We start from the raw sequence: 15658 nt of genomic DNA on the forward strand, positions 1-15658 counted from the left end.
TCCCTCCAATTCAGCAGTCCCTCCCCACCCCAGTAATTTCTGATTACTTTCAACATAGATTAGTTTTGCCTGTTCCAGAACTGCACTTAAATGGAATTGCACACTCTTTTGTGTCTCAGTTCTTCTGTTTAACCTGCTTTTTAATTCTCATCCTGGTTTTTCGAAGGACTGCATTATGACTTATGTGGGCCTTAAGCACTTCCATGTTTCCCTTCCTTCATTAAAAAAATACATATGTTAAGAATTATTTCTTATGAGTATGTTTTGTAAAGATGGATATTTCGATATTATATGTCAACATTTTCTTCAATTTAAAAGCTATTTTCACAGGTCTCAGAACTATGCCTGTTGTGCCAAATGGGTGAGTCAGCCCTGGTTGTTTCATGTATCAGAAATTCATTCCTTTTTACTGCTGAGTCATATTCCACTTTTTTGGTATGAATATCTCATGTATTTAAACATTTGCTTCTGATGGACTTTAGGTTTGTTTCTAATTGTTCGCCATTGTGAATAAGGTTCCTGTGAACATTCTTCTACTAGTCTTTCTGCGGGCTATTGTTTTTTTATTCTTAGGTAAATGACTAGGAGAGGAATGACCAGAGTTCTCTAAGGTAGATGTGCCATTTCACAAACCCACTCACTTAGTATCATGGATCTTTTAGTTTCAACCATTCATTGATCAAATGACTCTTCATTTTACCAACAGAGCCCTGAATTTTATTAGAACACATAGCTGTCCATTTAGATGCTCTGTTTCCCAGTATCATTTGTGAGCTGGTGTGATCATGTGACAATAAGTTAGCCAATGAGATGCAAGCAAAGATAATAGGTGAAAAATTGACCACTTTTTTATAGAGAAGTTACCTGCTTTCTCTTCACTTTATTATTTTTTTTTCTCCTTTCCTTAGGATAGAAAGTGAATGCCACACTGGTGAACCAGCACTGACTATGAGGAAAAAACACCCTACAGTTTAGTAGAGCAAGAAGTTGGAACCTGAGTCCTGGATGATTTTATAGAACAGAGCTGCCAACTTGCCCTGGAGACAGCCTGTCCACCTCTGGGCAGTGGGGAAAAAATAAACTTCTATCGTGTGGGAACCTCTGTAAATTGTGCTATAGCAGCTTGGACAGTATTTTACCTAATGTAAGATCCTTCTAGTCAATCTTGTTGTATATTTATTGATCATCTAAAATGAAGAAGATACTGTGCTAGGCAATATAGATATTTCAAAGATGAATCAAAAACCAGATACCCTCTCCCCTCTCCCATAGGAAGACAGGCCATGTACACTTGGAAAACTTAATGAAAGTTCAAGTTAAACATCATAAAACATCCCCAAATTTTCATAGGGTAGCTCATGCTAAATACCAAATGAATATACAAAAAAGAAATGGAAACTCAAAGAAAGACAAGCCCATGACTTTCCTTCATTGATGCCTGGCACCTTCTCATTAAGATGCTAAGGTAATGTGACATGATCTAGGCAACAGGAACGTACAGGGAAGAGGGAAGGGAAAGCCTGAGAAAGAAGGGAGAGGGAACATAAGGAAACTGAGGTGGTATGGAGAGATTCTGGGCCAAAAGACCTGCCTGCCACGTCCAGGTTCAACAAGACCTCTGACTTGGAGGAAGTGTCTTCATATATCATGGCCTTTATTTTTCTATCTATAAAATGGGGACTGTTTTATTACTCCAAGGAACTTGTGTTAACTTGGGTTAAGATGGTAAATATTGTCAGGATACTCTCATTGTATAAGAGAGAATCTCAGAGAAGTCTGAAAACAGAATCTGAGGTAGGATGGAGTCATACGGAGATTGGAACTGCATGTAGGTAAAATTTAAAGTCCTAAGGATCATGGATCCATATGTCTTCACTTTTTTTTTTTTTTTTAGATTGATAATTTTGTTTTATTTTATTTTTTAACTTAATTTTTTTTTTTTTTTTAATTTTTACAGACTGCATTTTGATTCATTGTACACAAATGGGGTACAGCTTTTCATTTCTATGGTCGTAATGTCTTCACTTTAGAGCTACACTTTTGGTTACATTTTAAGACTCTGTTTAGGTGATTGAAACCCCAACACAAGATGTCTTGCATAGACAAGGAAGCATACTGGCTCACATAACTGAAGAATCAGTGTGTGACGTCTTTAGGCATGCCCAGAGTCAGACAGTCAGACAGTAGGATCAGAACCCAACCCCTCTCCTTCCTTCTTCATGTCAGCCTTACTCTCAGACCCCATGAGATATTCCAAAGACTGTGAGCAACCCCAGAATTTCACTCTCTGTTTAGTCAGGATCAAATGTACAAAAGACAAAGTACCCAAAGTGGTTCATCTGAGGAAAGTATCCAACTGAAATTTGGGGAAGGGGGCAGAAGAGATTGGTTACCAAAGCCTAGAGAAAGAGTGTCTCACAGGAGCTCAGGTCTTCAGTAGAACACTTCAGCCAATTTTCAGCAACGTCACTGTGTAGTCCATTTTTCATTACTATAAAACACTTGAGGCTGAGGGTCTGATAAAGAAAATGAGTTTATTAAATTCACAGTTTCATGGCACAAAGTCTAAACAGCAGGGAATAGGCTCTGGTTAGGACCGCGTGGCATCATCATGGGAACCCATGCAAAGAGATTCCATGGTGAGACAGGAATCCAGAGAGCAGGGAGGAGTAGGTCTTGCTCTGTTATGGCAATCCCTCTCTTGAAAACTAGCTGTGGTATCCTGAGAACATTAATCCTTTCCAAAGATAGCATCTTCATTGAACTAACCACTTCCTACTAGGCCCTTCTCTTGAAACTCATACCACCACTTAACGTTGCCACACTGGGGACCAAGTTCCCAACATATGAACCATTGTGGGGCAACCCTTATTTAACCCTAACACCTTCATCGGAGGAGTCAGAAGGACATCCTAACCTCGCTCATCTCCTGCCCTCTGGCCTCCTGCTGGTACTCTTCATTGGCTCAATTCAACTAGAAGCCCAGTGGAACTTAAATACTGTACAGAATAGTTTTCTTCAGGGTATAGAATAGGAGGGAGAGATAGGGAAAATAGCTTACTCAAAATATCAAGGGCATTCTCTCACAATCAGATCCACATAAAAGAGAAGATTTGCTAACAAAAAACTCTTTAGTTCCAACTGAGTCTCCTGCTGGTTGTTTGGGACTGAGGACAGAAGAGGAAGTAGTGTCCTCAAACAAAGTAGAGGTCCCCACTGTAGGAAGAAAGGAGAATGGATGTCAAATAACATCAAAAGTGCTGTACTTTGTCTCCAGTTTTACCCTATTTATTCATGAATATGTATGCTGGATATTTTTTATAGGAGAGCTATAAATAAATGTAGCATGACTAAGATATCTGTTTGAGCAGAGAGGTTGGATGTGATAGAGATAGGTGTATAGAAAAAAGTGTTGTAATCTTCCCTTGTCTCAGAACAAATTCAGACATGAACTGTATTCAACAATGGAGGTAGCCAATTTAGAACATCAATCATGTTCTCAGTAGTATTCCCTTTCAGAAGAGTTAGGGTGGAGTACTGTTTGCACATGTGCCCATGTTTTCCACCTCCGTGTTAATTTTTTTTCCCTTTATAGGTGAAGAAACTAAGTCAAAAGTCTGTTAAGTATGTCATCTCAGATAAAACAGTTAAACTTTAGTGCCAAAATCTGGGTATTCAGATCAGTGCCAAAATCATTAGCAAAACCAGTACAATTCTAGAATCTTCTCAGGAAAGTCACCTGCTTCTTCTTCTCTGGGCAGATAGTGCTATGTTTGTTGTATTATTCAGGTTCCCTGGCACTCCTGTATGTTTTCTTGCTGATAAGATACTGAGGAAATAACCTGTGCAAATGCCCTATGGCGAGTACCAGTATGACTGGTTTTGAGAAGCCAAAAAAAGAAAAAAAAAAAAAAGGACTAAAATGGAGGCATGGGGCAGGGGTTAGAAGGAGATTGGAGAGGCAGGTAGGGGCCTCACACAATAAATGATTACTTATAATTACTATCTAATTTTTAAAATGGAGTAAACTTGATTTCTCTTTATTAATTTTTAATGTTTTTTTTCCTATTTAATGTCATGGCATACTACCCTGACTATTATTCATACCTTTATTACTACTTGTTATTGTTATTAATACATTTAATAAAATTTATGGGCTGGGGCTGTAACTCAGTAGTACAACACTTGCTGAGCACGTGTGAGACCAAGGTTCAATTCCCAATACTACCAAATAAATAAAGTTTGTAAAAGTGAGAAAATTTTGTAAATAGACTGAGCACAGGTGAGATACAGTGAAAGTGGACACAACAAATTCATGAAGGTGTTATCTAATGAGTCAAGTCGGGGAAACAGTGGTGTTGCTGGCATTTTTCATTGACCCCCCAGATCTACTTTCCACCTCTGCATCCTTTTCTGGAACCCACAGCTGATCTTTGAAGCCTGCACCACCCACTCTCCTTTGTCCTCTGGTTTCTGATTGGATTTGGCCAATAGCAGGTTCTTTCAGGGGTTGAAGGAGACAGGAGCCTGAGTTAAGGTCTGCATTCCCTCCCGCTGCATTCCTCCCTGCAGGCCTGCCATGAGTGGACCTCTGTAAAGGCCATACTCCTACTTGACTGTCCTCTTTTTCAGCTAGAGGTACTCTTTCCAGTAACCACCTCCTCACCTGCCTCCTCAGACCTGGGTGCTAATGGCTTCGGCGGCTGATAGCACTGGGACATTAATCCTGTCCCTTGCTGAGTTTTCCCCAGACCTTTGGAAATCATCTATTACTAAATTCCCTTCAGTTTCCCCATTTGGCAGTCTGTTTCCTGCCAGGACTCTGCCCCGTGTACCTGATGTGATAGAAAACATGAACTTTGAAGTAAGAGAGAAGTAGATTTGAATCCTGGCCAGCCACTTAATAGCTGTGTGACCTTGGTCAAGTCCAAGTAGCCAAGCACATATTCATCAATCCAGAATGACTGTACTCTGTGAGGTCAGGCACCACCTCTACCTCCAAGGGCTGTAGCACCAGCACTGTGAGGAATGTTCAGTACTTAGCAGGGGCTCAAGGAAAATTTTTACATGAATGCGTTTCTCCATAATTTATCCACAAGACTGGAAAGGAGAGGAGAAGTCAGCTTGTTAAACTTACACATTTTCGGATGACACCCAAGCATGTGCATAACTTGTGAAGCAGTGAGCCACAGCCATGCTCTTTAAGGGAGGCAACATAGAGAAGGGTTCAGGCTGGCAATAAATAAATAAATGGAGCAGTGCAGAGTGAGAAAACATTCCCAGAAACTCCCTGATAAAGGGCATCTTGCTTGTCCCACCACTGTGTCCTTAGGGATTTTATCTCTTTCCCCAGCATTGTCCCACCTCAAAAGACATTTCCCCTCTGAGGAGGAATTCTGTCAAGGTAGCATGTCTTTTTTCTAATAAAGAGGTAGCAACGTAAAGGCAGAGCCCCAAGGGCCCCCTGGAGGAGACAGTGAGGGAACAACCAGATGGGCAGAAGGTTTATGCAAGGCAGAAGCCTGGGTCACAGGGAAGCCACAGACAACATGAGCCCTGAGAGTCAAGAGGAGGTGATGAGGTCATGTATTAATTTTCAAAGCTGCTGTAACAAATGTCGTCAAGCTGGGGAGATTACAATAGATGTTTTAGTTAGCTTTTCCATCCTTGTGTCCAAAAGACCTGACGAGCAATTTTAGAGGAGGAAAAGTTTATTTGGTGCTCAGGGTTTTGGAGGTCTCAGTCCACAGATGGCTAACTCCATTGCTGTGGAGCCAAATGAGGCAGAACACCATGGTGGAAGGGTGTGGAAGAGGAAAGCAGCTCAGGACATGGCCACCAGGAAGCAGAGTGAGAACTTTGCTCACTAGGGACGAAATATAAACTGCAAAAGTACACCCCCAGTAACCTACTTCCTCGAGTCGTACCCTACCTGCTTACAGTTATCACTTAGTTAATCTGTATCAGTGGATTAATCCACTGATTATATTAGGCTCTCATAACCCAATTATTTTACCTCTAAAAATTCTTGCATTGCCTCACACATGAACTTTTAGGGGATACCTCATATCTAACCCATAACAACAGAAATGTATTCTTTCATGGTTCTGTTTTTCTTTTTTCCTCCCCTCTGAGGGGCCGGGGATTTGACCAGGGGTCCTTGCGCATGCCAGCCAAGCGAGCGCTCTCCAACACGAGCTATTTCTTCAGCTCTCTTTCATGGTTCTGGGGGCCAGAAGTCTGAAATAAAAACATTGACAGAGTCAAGTTCCCTTTGGAGGCTCTAGGCAAGAATGCTCACTTGCCTCCAGTTTCTGGAGGTGTTGCTTGTGACTCTAAAACTCCAGTCTCTGCCTCTGTGTTCTTCTGGCCTGTTCCTCTGCATGTCTGTCTTCTCTTCTGCTGTCTAAGTGCATTTGTCATTGGAGTTAGGACCCATCTTGAGAATCCAGGACGATCTCATCTGGAGATTCTTCATCACATTTGCAAAGACCCTTTTTCCAAAGGTCACTCTCAGTTTCCATGGGTTCGGATGTGAACATATTTTTTTGGAGGACAACATTCAACTCACTGCAGATGGCAAACAGCACAAATATTTGTCAGATTTTAAGCAAAGAATTTCTTGGTGAACTCTCCCCTTAATGAAGACAGATTAAGCTGAAATAGCATGCACAGAAGGGAGAGAGATGAGAGGGGCTTCTGGTGGAAGTTCTTTCTATAGCACCCTATGTAATGAAGGTATGAACCCAAGCAAGCACTGCAGGAAAGAGGAGGCCATAATACATATGAAAGAACTTAAAAAAAAAACTACCTTTTTTATTTGACGTTCTCTGCCACTATAGGGAAAGAGCATAAGTTTTCAATTTATAAGCCCCAGCATGGACATGGACTAGCTGCGTGCATTTGGTCAAGTCCTTAGCTTCGGTCTCTTCATGTATAAAGGGAAGGTAAAGGCAAAATTTCTTACCACACAAATTTACAGCAAAATTCAAATTAGAACTTGGGAAGGTAGTATAAGCAGGTGGTTGAGAGTGCAGTCTGTGGCATTTATTCACCTGGTTTGAAATCCTGGCTCTGCCACCCTCTACCTCAGTGAGTTTGGTGAGTTTTTAGCCTGTCTAGTCCTTGGTCTTCCCATCTGAACAGTGTGAATGATAATAATAATTATTTAACTCATGGATTTTCCATTGGAAGATTAAATGAGATGATCCAAATAAAGCACTTAGTATCTAGTTTATAGTAAATACTGAAGAAACATGAGCAATTCTTATGGGCAAGAACTTTGTAAATTTCAAAGTATCACAGCAGCCATTTGTAATTCTAACTGAATGTAACATCTCTTTAGAAAAATAAAACCTTAGAAAAATAATAATAAATTAAGCTTAGAAAAATAAAGATGCCCAGGCTTGCCCTAGACCTACTAGATCAGCATCAGCAGTTTTCAAGCTCCTCATATGATTCTACTAATTAAAGGATAAATTCACTGTGGACCAACATGTGCTTAAGGTCCATTTGCTAATAACGATCATGAAGAGACCAATCATAGTCTTCCCCTTAGGGAGACCATACAGTGACCTGAAAATGAACGGGCCTTCAACTCTCCCACTTCAAAAAAATAAAATGAAACACTTACATACCACTTACTATATGCCAAGTACTGTGAAGTACTATATATGTTTGTATGTGTGTGTTGTATACATATACATATATGTATAAACTCATTTAGTACAACATCCTCATGAAACAGGAATTATTATCATTGAGGACAAGGAAGCTGAGGTTCACAAACTATGAAACCAGCCTAGGTGTTCTTCAGTGGATGAATGGATAAAGAAAATGTGGCATATATATACAATGGATTTTTATTCAGGCATAAAGAAAGAATGAACTATGGCATTTTCAGGAAAGTGGATAAACTTGAGTATCATATTAACTGAACTAAGTCAAACTCAAAAAGTCAAGGGTCATATGTTTCTCTCATATGTGGAAGCTAGAGAAGGAAAAAAAGGTTGGGGGGCAGATCTCATGAAAATCACAGGGAGATCTGTAGAGCAGAAGAAAGGGGCCAGAGAGAGGGAGGAAGGAAGGGAAAGGAAAAATACTGGGGAATGTTATTGGCAAAATTATATTGTTATAGTGTATGCATGTACAAATATGTAACCATGAATCCCACCCTTATGTACAATTATAATGAACCAATAAAAAATATTTTAAAAACCCACTAAGTCTCAGAGAGGTAGATAACTTACCAAAAAGTCACCCAGTGAGAAAGCTGTACAGCCTGCATTTGAACTGCAGTCTTCTGGCTTGAACAACTACATCAAACAAACAGATTCTCTCAAAACTATAATGTCTCTCAAAGCATGTCACCTCTGTAAGCCTCAGTTTCCTTATCTGTAAAATGAAGATGATAACATAATTTACTTCCTGCGGGACTTGAGATGGCATGTGAAGTACTGAGCATTGCATTCAATAGGATGCATACTTAGCACTAAACGAAGGCCCATCATTATTATCAATAATTTTAATATTCCTAATTATTCACCATGATGGAAGTATAACGTAGGTTCCAGCTTGGGTCTAACTAAGAATCTGAAACATCTGTACCATATATCTTGCTGCTGGGATGGGCTACCTGAGATGGACTTGCTGGGGTCTGAGGAGCTTCTTGGGAGATAATGCATCCTTCAAACAGAAAAATCGAGGCATGGCAGATTTCACCCAATAAGAAATGGGAGGGCTATTCAAAGACCATGCACATCTCTTTCTGGCATTCACCTCCTGAGCCTCTGTGGGTTTCCCATGGTCACTTGTAGGACACGTGGGGCACCGGGGATGGGAAAAATCCAAAAGACGTTTTCATCAAGTAAGAAATAAAAAGCACTGCCAGATGCGGACCGACGTTCAAGTGACACTGGCTGGCAGGCTCCTTTAAATAAAGGAAAAGTGGAAGAACGGGTAAGAGAGAAGAGAGCAAGCAGTTTGGCCAAATAACACATTTGAGACACACTTACAAAAAATACACAAATGCATTTTACAACTTGTATAAATCTCCAAAAGCAGGAGCTGAAGGAAATTCAAATTAAGAGGGTAAATTACAGCCTTGAAATGACTAAAGAATTCCAGATTTCTGAATATTTTAAAATTCCGGACACAAATGCTGATTAAAATAACAGAGAATAAAAGCATGTTTAGTATATGTAAGGGTGTGTGTGCCTGTGTCTGTGTGGCTGTGCCCACACACATGCATCCTGCAGAAAATAAACCCAGGTTCGTTTTCATATCCCACAACTCCTGGCAGCATCTGCGCTCTTGATTTGTTGCAGCTACGAAGCACAAGAGGGCGCTAGAGAAGGTGGAAATGTATTTTCATGGGAATCAGAGGTACTGGAAAATCCCCCGATATTTATTTGTAAGGCGGCTTAGCTGGGTGTGGTGCACTCCTGTAATCAGAGTGACTCAGAAGACAGACTGGAGGTATCACAAGTTCCAGGTCAGCCTGGGCAACTTAGTGAGGCCCTCAACAACTTAGCAACACCCTGTCTCAAAATAAAAAAATAAAAAATACCGGGACTTAGCTCAGTGGTAAGTCCACCCCCCCCCCCCCCCCCCCCGTCCAATCATCAGTTTCTCCATACCCACCCCCTACCCCCCCAAAAAAAAAGGAAAGGGAAAAAAAGCTCATAATTAGTTCTGTTGATTTTTTTTTTTTTTATTATTAAAAAACGGAACAGCTATGTGTGTTAGTTGTTGATGACTACTAAACTTTCAGTGGTGAGCAGGTAGTTCATAAGTGAAAAACCTGAAATAATTAAATGATGTTGAAGAGCACAGAAAATAACGGAGACTGCTAGTAATGAATTAACTCATTTTCAAATAATTTTCAGTTGCTTTCTGTGTGCTGGTGTTGTGTAAAATGCTGTGGGTAGAGAGACGAGCCCAAGATTTTCTATTGCACTCATTAGTAACACTAAGCTAAAATGTTCATACTCTTATTTTTTTTCTATTTCAAATTCTGTTGTACCTTTACCTGTTCACCCATTTAACTCTTCAGAGGAATCATGTGTAATAGTTAAGCATAAGAAACTGAGTTCAATTCTCAGTTCTGCCGCTTTCTATCAATTAACTTCCTTATGCCCTAGTTTCTAATCTGTAAAATGGGATGATAACAGTTCCTACCTGGATGAGTTGTGAAGATTAAACCAGATACCCTATGCAGAGTGCTTGCAATTGTCATACTTAAGAGCTCAGTCTCTATTAATTCTTATTCAATACTCCCCAGACTCAGGAATCTAGCTGCAGTCATAGATTTCAAACATCCACAAAACTGGAAAGGGAATCATCTAATCTAACCCCTTCAATCCTATAAATGAGAAGTTGAAATTCTGCCACTTGCCAGCTGTGTAAGCATGGAGAAGTTTCATAATCTTCCACAGCCTACAAAAGGAAACAAGTGACTATGTCTTCAAGTTTGGAGCGAATTGAAAGAGACAGTGTACATAAGAAAGCTCTCACTAGCATACAAGTTGGTGCTGAGTTCCTCTACGCTAAGGTGCACTCATCAACAATGGACTCCTGCAAACTATAAATCCATGTTTTCGGGAAAAGATGGCCAAGTGGTTTCAGATGTCACCATCATCTTTCTCACTAAGTCACACACCAATGACAAACTGCAAAGACCATGCCAGCATCCTCACATGAAGGAAAGACCATGCCTCATGTCTTAAACTCAGAGTGACTGCTGGAGACCGCAGATCCTGGAAACAGGAACAGCTTGGACTTCTCATTCCCATGAGAATGAAAAGTCTGGAAACCCAGCAAGGGGTAACCACAAGGAAGAGACCTGGACTGTCCCTTGAGCCCCAAGTCCCCTCTCAGCTATGATACAAGAAGAGCTGAGAAATACGATTACTTTCCTGTTTGAAAAGAAAGTTTTCTAACATGCTCCTTAAAAGCAAAGAGAAGTACACACATATCCGTGGAGCTTGGGAATGCTCAAACAAGAAATTTCTATTGAATAATAAGTATCTTCTTGAAAATTCACACAAATTTTGCACCCCTCTCCATCATCGGTCAGTATTTATTTCCACGTGAATTAGTGATAGCAGTTGTTTTTCACTATTCAGCCTCTGCTCACACCCCCCCCCCGGACCCTCCCCTTCCCACCCCCAGTCCTGCAGGTGCCACTCCCATCAACTGCACTTCAGCTCCAAGTGTGGGCTGCAATTCACTTATTAAATAATCTGAAAGTTCCCTCCCTCGTGCCACTGTGATTGCTTTAGGGATAGGAACATAATTCAGTTGGAGCTCATGAGATAATTTCTGAATTTGTGAGTATTAAAGACAGGTGCTCTTTCCCACTGGGTCTGGATCTGTGAAGAATTTTTTCCTTTGTAGGGGAGGACACCCTTCTAAGTTGTCAGCTGGGGCCACTGTAATAAGACAGATGAACAAGAGAAAAGTGTGTATGTTTATATAAATTACACCCAAAGAAGTGTCTAAAGGTTATGCATTTTTACACTAGGTCTGATGAAGAGTGGAAAGTAATGGAGGAATGTGGTAGGACAGAGGGTATGAGCTAAGGTTAACAAACCAGGGGAAAGTTAAGCAAGGCCTGTTTACTCAATTCTCACAGCATCTCTCCATCTTCAGAGATGAGGACGTCCCTCTCCTCCAGGTACGGTGAGGGCCCCTCTCACATATGGGTCTTATCTCCTGCTTCAGGGGTAAAGGACCAGGGAGGGTCATGAAGTTCTGCCATTTCTCAGATTCTCTCAATTTAAAATATCCAAAATGTCCAGATGCCATACATTGGGGTAGTATGTCCTGAATCCTAACATCTAATGCAAACATCATGTCACCTTGAGAAGAGGATCTGTCTAGGAGTGAAGTCAGAGCAGAAGTAGAGCAGGGTGCACACCAAAGGAAACAATTAGAAATGTGAACAAAGAACCCATAGAACGGGAGAAAAACTTTGTTAGCTACACTTCTGGCAGAGGATTAATACCTAAAATATATAAAGAACTCAAAAAACTTTACACTAAAAAATCAAATAACTCAATTAATGAATGGGCAAATGAATTAAACAGACTAAGAAAAAATACAAATGGCCAGTAAGTACATGAAAAAATGTTCAACATCACTGGCAATTAGGGAAATGCAAATCAAAACTATCCTATGATTTCATCTTACACATTCAGAACACAAATAATAATAAATGCTAGAGAGGAGGTGGAGAAAAAGGAACACTTTTACATTGTTGGTAGGATTATAAATTAGTACAACTACTATGGAAATCATCATGGAGGCTTCTCAAAAGACCTGACATGGAACCACTATACAACCCAGGTATATCACTTCTTGGTATTTATCCTGAAGAATTAAAGGCATCTTACCACAGTGATACAGGCATATTCATGTCTATAGCAGCACAATTCACAATAGCCAAACTATGGAACCAGCCTGAGTGTCCATCAGTGGGTGAATGGATAAAGAAAATGTGACATATATACACAATGGAGTTTTATTCAGCCTTAAATAAAAATGAAATTATGGCATTTGCAGGAAAATGAATGGAACTAGAGGCCATCATGTTAAGAGACATGAGTCAAACTCAGAAGGTTAAGGGTTGTATGTTTTCTCTCATATGTGGAAGCTAGAGAGGAAAAATGAAAAGAATGATGGGGTGGATCTCCTAAAAAAGGGAAATCAGTTGAAGAAAGGGATCAAGGGTTGGGTGATGGAGGTGGAGAGGCGAAAATTACTGGGGAGTGATATTGACCAAATTGTATTGTTACATTGTGTACCTCTACAAATATGTAACAACAAATCCATCAATATGTACTACTATAATTCACCAATAAAAATGAGGAAATTAAAAAAAAATAAAAGAGGTTCAGACAACAGAGCAACTGGGTCTTTAAGACATCTGTTTGCTCAAATCAGGTCAATAAATCATTTTGTTGCAATCACAACGGAAAGAATCCCAACTGATACAGAAGCTGGATTCATTAATTTCTTACCTTGTGTCAGTTATTGTGCTAAGTGCCTTCCAAATTTTATTTATTTTTATCTTTAATCCTCATAGTAGTTCTGTGGAGTAGAGATGAGATAGGTACTAATATTTTGGGGAAACAATGTAAAAACCATCTTGTAACTCATCTAAGATCATGCAACTTAAAAATGGAAGAATGAAGATTTTGTTACAGTTCCAGTCTTACTCTTATTATACAACAGGTTATTCCCCAGAAGTGACACAAATACCTCTTGATATAACACACGTTTAAAAAGAATGACACTAATTGGTTTGGCTTCATGTAACCACAGTGTATTTTCAAACTATGTAGATCTTCACTGACCTCTCTTTTTCCCAGAGTATTCATTAGGTTCACTATACACAGAGCCACTAAACTTCTCCCTCCATTACATGCTTTCCTATACTAGATTCACTAATTGTCTTTCTGGGTGCACGTTCTATGAAGGCAGGGACTGTTCTGCGTGCTTGTCTATCCCCAACACCTATAACAGTGCCTGACCAGCATAAGCCTTAAATGAATTTGTTAAAGGAATAAATGAAATAATGTAGGTTAGTTTTTCTTGTCTACATCAGATAACTTGGACAGCAGTAGAATACTTAATAACGTTTCACATTTGATAACATGGGTCAAAGTCCTATTTGTGTCTTCACGCTATAGGAGCTAAAAGTACACACATGTGTACATACACAAATGTACCTTCACTGACAGATGTATTACTTCTACCCTTTAAATGAGCTTGATTCTGTGAGAGGGAATGTCCCAACTTCTGGGATGAAATTGGAGCCAGCATAGGAGCTGAAAAGATCTGGGGTTTCAGCCTATCTCACTTACTAAGCCTTGGGTAAATTGCTGTGCATCGTTGAGTCTCTGTTTCCTCAGGTATAAAGTTGAAATAATTATTTGGACCTGTTTATCTCCCTGATTTTTATGATGATCGAATTATGTAATTATGGAGCCAGGTGCCTGTACATTCAACTACTCAGGAGGCTGAGGCAGGAGGATCACAAGTTCAAGGACAGCCTGAGCAAACCATTGAGACCTCAGCTCAAAATAAAAAATTAGATAAAAGATTGAGGTTGTAGCTCAGTGGTGAAGTGTCCCTGGGTTCTATCCCCACTACTGGGGAAAACAAAACAAAACAAAAAATCTTAAGTTTGTTGACTATTGGTTTCACAAAAAATGTGTTTGTTTGTAGTCTTTTCCCCTCTTTTTGCATTTTTGTCACTTCAAAGAATTTCCAAGAGTTTTCTTTTTTCTTTTTCTTGTTTAGGTCACATTAAGGACACTGTAGAGTTGGATTTCTCATCAGTTTGGCTATTTGTCAAATGGTGTTCCTCCCAGGAGATCTGAATAACATCAATTAATAATTTGGAACTGGGTAATTGAGTAATTATAAAAATGGATTCCCAAGGACACAGTCAACTTCTCAGCTGGATAAATATTGCAGTTTTCCTTTCACACAAGTCAGCTTTTGGAAACTGGCTGCTTTCGGGTCTTTTTATCACTTTTGTGCAAGTTACTGTTTAGAGAGAGCAAGGAAGGAGAGAAAAATCTCAAGTGCAGGGAGGAAGCATTCAGGAATCCAGCATGGACAAAGACACTATTATCTGCTAAGAGCCTTCTAAAACCTCCATTTAAATTTAAAACTGGCGGGCTAGCTCAACTGTTGAATGGAAGAGGAAAGACTGAATAGGAGGAAGGTTGAGGGATTTTGATCAAGGGCTGATACTGTAAATTCAGTGAACAGCACAAGAGGGCAGTGCAGTGCTAAGTATTTCAACTAACTGCCTGAATCATGCACATTGACTTGGATCTGTACATAGTATCAAATTCAAAGCTTTGGGATAAGGATTAGAGCACCCTATTTATGAGGCTGTCAGAAAGATTAATGCAAGTAAGGTTTTTTAGTGCCTTTGTTATGAAAAAACAAAACACACAAAAGTAGCAAGAATTGTATATTGAATTTCCATACCCATCTCCAAGATAACATAAGTCACAAGAGCTCACCAATCATGTTAGGAACGTCTCCTTTCTTCTTTAATTTGATTCCCAAGTATCTTACAGCAGATCCCAGACATCATATTACATCACTGAAGGGTATGGAGGGAGCCAATATTACTCTTAATACGTTTCCTAGTCATTCTCTAGCATCCAGTTCATATTCAAGTAATTGCGATCTTTCAAAAATATCATCTTATATTAGTTTGAATTAGTAAGCAAACAAGGCCCATAAGTTGCCTTTAGCTGCCATATTTCTTCAGCCTCTTAGTTTCCATACAACTGTCTCCCCTCCTCTGTTCCTCAGACCTTATTTCTTTTTGATGCATCTAAGTTGAAGAAAGATCCATATTCTGAATTTCTCTGTTCCTCATACTGCTTACAAGTAACCTTATATTTTTAAAATAAGAGCAGATAAATGTCATATTCTTACTGGGTCATTCAGGATGACTAGAGCATTTGGATTTTAGGTCTTGGTTGTATGCCTTGCTATTCTCAAATTAAAAAGCATTAGCTTTGGAGACAGATCCACACTCAAATTCCAACTCAGGTATATGCTAATGGGTTATCGATCAATTTGTAACCCATGTTTTTCATTTGTAAAATTGATGTTTTGGGACATA

The sequence above is a fragment of the Sciurus vulgaris genome (assembly GCF_902686455.1).
Source record: "Sciurus vulgaris genome assembly, chromosome: 11".
Classification (NCBI taxonomy): domain Eukaryota; kingdom Metazoa; phylum Chordata; class Mammalia; order Rodentia; family Sciuridae; genus Sciurus; species Sciurus vulgaris.